This window comes from Lupinus angustifolius, unplaced genomic scaffold, assembly GCF_001865875.1.
Source record: "Lupinus angustifolius cultivar Tanjil unplaced genomic scaffold, LupAngTanjil_v1.0 Scaffold_531, whole genome shotgun sequence".
NCBI classification, from domain to species: domain Eukaryota; kingdom Viridiplantae; phylum Streptophyta; class Magnoliopsida; order Fabales; family Fabaceae; genus Lupinus; species Lupinus angustifolius.
Window position 1 is genome coordinate 121,938 of NW_017727883.1, and position 6,091 is coordinate 128,028.

The following is a 6,091-nucleotide window of genomic DNA, read 5'->3' on the forward strand; positions in this document are numbered from 1 at the left end:
AGACCACTAAAGTTATATTGTGACAATAAATCAGCTGTGTTGTTCTCCAACAACAATGGGAGTTCAGCAAAGTCGAAACACATCGACATTAAGTTCCTAGTTGTTAAGGAGAAAGTACAAAGTGGACAACTTTCCATAGAACACTTAGGCACTAACTCCATGATTGCGGATCCTCTTACAAAAGCTATCACACCCAAGGTCTTTCATGAGCATACTGCTCACATGGGTGTTCTACAATGTGAGGATTTTTGGGTTTAGTGGGAGTTAGAAAGTGTACACCTTATTATGTTCTATGAAAATTTCAGTATTATGTATGGATACTTTGTATTCAAACTTCAGTTGATTAATCATTTAGTTTGGTATTCTGTCTTTATACTTTGTACAATAAGATTTTATGTTATTATTAAGGATCTCACTAAAGTTAAGTATGACCAGTTGAAAATTGACATGTACCGATCATATTCATGTGATTTTCATGCTACACACTTCATGATTTAATCTATGTCATTTAGTTGTGTCAATGTTGGTGATCATTTTTGAATTAGTCATGATTGATATGGTGAAATTCACTGCGATTCGATATGGAGACAGGACTAATGGACGGGATAATTTGGGTATGCCTGAGTCATAATGGCAATATTTAAGCGTGCAATAAGGATAACACGTATGGAGAATCATATGTGTGACCAGTGAGAGATTGTTAGAATTTCTAACAATTTATGGGTCACAAATATAATTCTACAATTGTGTTATGACCATTATTTAATTATCCAAAATATAAAATGATCTTCACTAATTAATTTGGTGGCTAAGGGCATATGTGTCATGAAATATTATAAGTGTAGATACCTTCCAGGCAATTTCTGATTTGATGAAGGGACTGAATTAGAACTATTGCAACTTAAGTAGTAACCGCTTCGGTTACTTTTATGGGTTATGGTCTCCATTTGTAAAGCAACAGGTTTTAGTTGAGTGGTTAAGGAGAATAAAGGTGGATAAGAATAGAATGATCTATAAGGGGTTAAGATATACCATTAGGATATCCATCACATCTCCATCAGGCTCATACACTCTCTTTGGCTTTCTCATTCCCCTCTAGAGAAGCAGAAGGAAAACCATCAGACTCTAACATCAGGAAGATCATCAAACCCACATACCTTCGAGTTTCCAAATGGCAAATCAAGGTATGCTCTTTTTCTTCACCATGAAATCAATTGGGGTTTCTTCGGTCTGGATCATGGTTGTTCCATTTGGGTTTATGTATGGGCATAAACATTGTGTTGTAGGAACAAAGTCATGATCATCAGGATTTCCGCATTTCAATCTAAGGATTATTCATGGAAAATTTCCAACAGTTCGATGTTGTTTTCATTAGCAGCTTCTAAAATAGACATTCCATCAGAGACATTGATATGATTTTCCCCATCTTTCTTACAAATAATGAGAATTATATCTCCACAAGAAAAGTTATATCATTCCGTCACTAAAATCATAAAATCATGACCTCCTATTTTTGTTAGTTTTTAGAAATATTTTTATAGAAAATAATTAAATAAAACACATGTCAATTCAAGTGACCGGAAGTAATAACATATCTCCTTATGAGGAATCATAAAAGTTAGAGATATACTACATAAAATTATAACAAAATGTTAGGAGCAGTATGAGAAATGTGCATTAAGTTTTGCACTTTGATGAGAATAAAGTGTCCCAATGCAGTTCACCAAGGATTTTACTCTACACTACAATTAATTGATCAGTCACACACATGATGCACTATGCAGTAATTGCACAATTTGTCTTAACTTTGAAGACAAGTTATTAGGTATCTTGCCATTTGACATGAGATATGGAATGGAAGATATTTCAAGTAGTTGTAACATGAGGCAACAATTGAGGCTCAAAGATTGTTATTTTTGCCATTTATGTAAAAGTATGAGATGCTAGCACTACCCTAACTCCTTCCCAGATATCACACCATGATTGACACTTGACAACATGAAATCTATAATAAATGGATGCACACAACATAATGACATATATACAACTATAATAGTGAGTTTAATCCTCAATGATCATGTGACATTAGTATTCTGGGTAGAGGCTGCAAAATTATTCACAATCTTAATTCATCTAAATACAAAAAAAATTAATTTCATTCAAATTCCTTCATTAAAGTAATGAGTTTAAATGGATATAATCAAATGTATAACTTTACTAATGGATGAATTTGAGTTCATCAATTATATCCAATGAATTTACATTAATATATTCATTTCGATGGATATCACATCCATACAAAAAAAGTAAAAACTAAAAATGATGATCTTCGCTTTTCAATTTCATTAATTATCTCTACTATTAATTTCTTATAATGCTTCTTACACCAATTCTTTTATTAAACCGAGACCAATTATAGCACATATAAATGTAGTTAATATTGAAATTTTGTTCTTAAGTATATAAAATATATAAATATCTCTTAAAAATATTATATGTAAGACCTTAAATGTCACATGCTTGTGGAATATTGCAAAAAACTATTATTTTTTTAATTTCAAGAAAATCACTTTTTTTTTAAAAGTTAAAACATTTTTTTAAAAAAATTATTTTTTCAAAATTATATTTAAAAGCTATGAAGCACGGATACTGATATGTGTGTCGGATACGATACTTATCCGATACGTCGATACGCATTTTTTCCAAAATACAGTATACGATACGTTCAGGGATACATATATAAAATAATAAAAACACATAAAATATGATAAAATAATAAGTGTAAATCAAAATATCAAATGAAAATTTAAAATCATTGCCCTCCATTACAAATCTATCTTATCATATTTTAATGAAAACAAATCTATTCTAAAATCATTGCCCTCCATAACAAATATATTTTCTCATATTTTAATGAAAACGAATCTATCTTATCCTGTATTATTAGAAACGAATCTATTTTATCCTGTTTTATTGGAAATGAATCTATCTTATCCTATTTTAATTGGAAACGAATCTATATATCCTATATTTTACTGAAAACGAATTCATATGTCCTATATTTTATTGAAAATGAATCGGATACGTGTCGTAATATTTATTTATTTTATTTTGTTTTTTTTAATTTTTGGATACTCTATGGATACGTATCCTTCGCAAATCTGAGCGTATCCGTGTCGGATACGTGTCGGACACCGGAACGTAAGGTTGTTTGATGAATCTGTGCTTCAGAGTTTAAAAGTGATTTTCTTAAGAATATGATTCTATAAAATGTTTTATTATTCTAAAAACTAAAAATATTTGATTTTTTAATTGAAACTAAAAACATTTTTTAAGAAAATCATTCTTTTAAAAATCATTATTTCAATAAAACATTTTTTAAAATAACATTTCAAAGAAAATCACTTTTATAAACCATCTGTGAAATATATTTTTTGAAAAATTATTTTTCACTTTTTGAAAAAAAATGTTTTTTGTTTAGAAAAATATTGTTTTCTTTATTTCACAAACATGTGACATTTAAGGTTTTACGTATATGTATAATATTTTTAACAAATATTTATATATTTTATGTATTTAAGAATAAAATTTTAATATTAACTACATTTACATATCTTATAATTGATTTCAATTTAATAAAAAAATTCAAAGTGATAGTAAGAAACACTATAAAAGAATATAATTGAGATAATTAATGAAATTAAAAAGCAAAAAATATTATTTTTAATGTTTACTTTTTGATGAATTGGATATCAATCAAAATGGATATATTCCTAGATATCCATTGGATATAATTGATGGATTCAAATTTATTCATTATGAAACTTATTCATTAGATTATATCAATTTAAATTCATTAGCTCTAATAAATGGATTTGAATAAATTTAATTTTTTTTGGATTTAGATGGATTTTGGATAGTTTTTTTCACATGAATCTCAAAACAAAATTAGGTATTTAGAGTCTTAAATTGTTACATTTTTAAAAAATCTAACTAGTGACTTAAAAGTTAAAACTCTATAATTAAATTAGTGATTGATTTAAATTTCATTTGACAAAAATTATTGGTACCAAAAAACAAAATTAACCATGATAATCTAACATGTTTATTAAAGCATGTTGATAAATTTACTGAAATAAGAAGAAAAAAAATGTATCTACTGACAATTTATGAGTTTTTTATGCTATTATTGTATTATTCACTATTTATATCTAATCATCATTAACTCAAGTGTTATGAAAATCGGTTCATGCTAGTCGATCCTAATACTAGTACAATACAATAATTATACGAATCATGCAATCATATCGGTCAAAACTGACCAAAATTGGTCAAAATCGATCGTAATGATCGATTTTCAATTGAACTATACCGACCAATTTCATTTAAATTTACTTTTTCAAATGAAAATGATTTATTTTTACCAAAGTGTTAGTATGAAGGATCAAACACACAACTACTATCAACAAGGCATTGGTCTAGTGGTGTAAAACCCTCGCTAGATCCCTAAAATGACTAAAAGATAAGGGTTCGATTCCTGAGAGCGACACTTGTTGGGAGGGACAGCCACGCATCCCGAAAGTGATTAGCTCATTGCCAAAATATGAGAAATATCCTTAATAGTATCAAACAAACACACAACTAGGTATGACAATGAGTACAAATAATACCTACCTACTACTTGTTCTATATACATGAAATTTTACCCAAATTCGCCCGTACCCATACAGATACCTACTTACAGGTTTACTACAAGTTTTTGTGGGTGCCCATGGATATAACGGGTACCTAGAGGTATCTATTATGTTTTTAAAAATTAAAGAAAGAACTTTTTAGGAGACTTTTTTCTGATGTCATTTTTCTTTAAAATCTCATTACCACAAACAATAATGAAGACATAACATACTCACATGTAGAGATGATAATGGGCCTGGATGGATCAAAGTAGTACATTACTCGGACCTGCAACATTGCTTCATTTTTGGACCCAAATCTGCTCCAGAGTCGTGCTAATACCCGTTGGGCCTGCTACCCACATATCCTTGGGTACCCAGCGATTTGCGGGTACCCACAAATTCAAAAATATTAAAAACAATTATAAGAAATTTATGTAATTGTGTGTTTGTTTCATACACTTCATTATCCAAACACATGCAACAGTGAGTCTCAAAAACTCAGGTCTCAATTACTTGTGAGTCTAAAAACATATACCCAGACTCGACCTGTTGTAGGTATTATCTACGGGTATCCACGGGTCCGGGTACCCATTGCCATTCCTAGACACATGGTAATAATTAAACTAAAACAATGTAAGTGGTGAACATCTTACAACCAATAATTAAGGCAGTATGATAGATTGCATGACCTTGTCCATTGCTTTCCATGGACAATGCTAATGCAAGTAACATAGTCAAGTTGCTTAATTGCAACTCATTTATATACTAATAGCATAAAGTGATTCGTAAGATGAATATAATGTGAAGAAGATCTTTGCTCCTGACCTAGGCATGGTTTTGATGAAGACACCAACATCACCAAAAAGAAGAAAAGGAAAAATACTTATGAAGACAAAGAGGATTAAAACTTCAAGAAAATTAGAATAAGTCTCTATAGGTACTTCTATCCTAAAACTCTTACTTATGCAAAGTAGTAATGCTCAAAACCATTTTTAAAGAATAATGAAATACTTTGAAAATACTTAAAACAATTTTTGAAAATATGTGTAACGGGTTACTTAATTCAAGTAACAAGTTACATGTGAGAGAAAAAGAGTTATCCAACTTAAAACTGCTCAGAGTGATCCATTACTGCATTTGAGTAACAGATTACCAGTTTTACAAAAGTTGAGTAATCGATTACTCAAATTCGAATTTAAAAATCAAGTGGACAGTATGTTTGGGTAATCGGTTACCCAATGACAGTAATCGATTACTGAGGACTGGTGAATGACATTTCAGATTTCAAACCGAAATGGTTTCACTCCAAACAAAATCTCTTCACTCCAAACAACTCCTACACTTTCATAAAGACACATTGTTGTTTTTGAAAAGCCTATATAAAGACTCTAAACTCTCACAACATCAACACACAA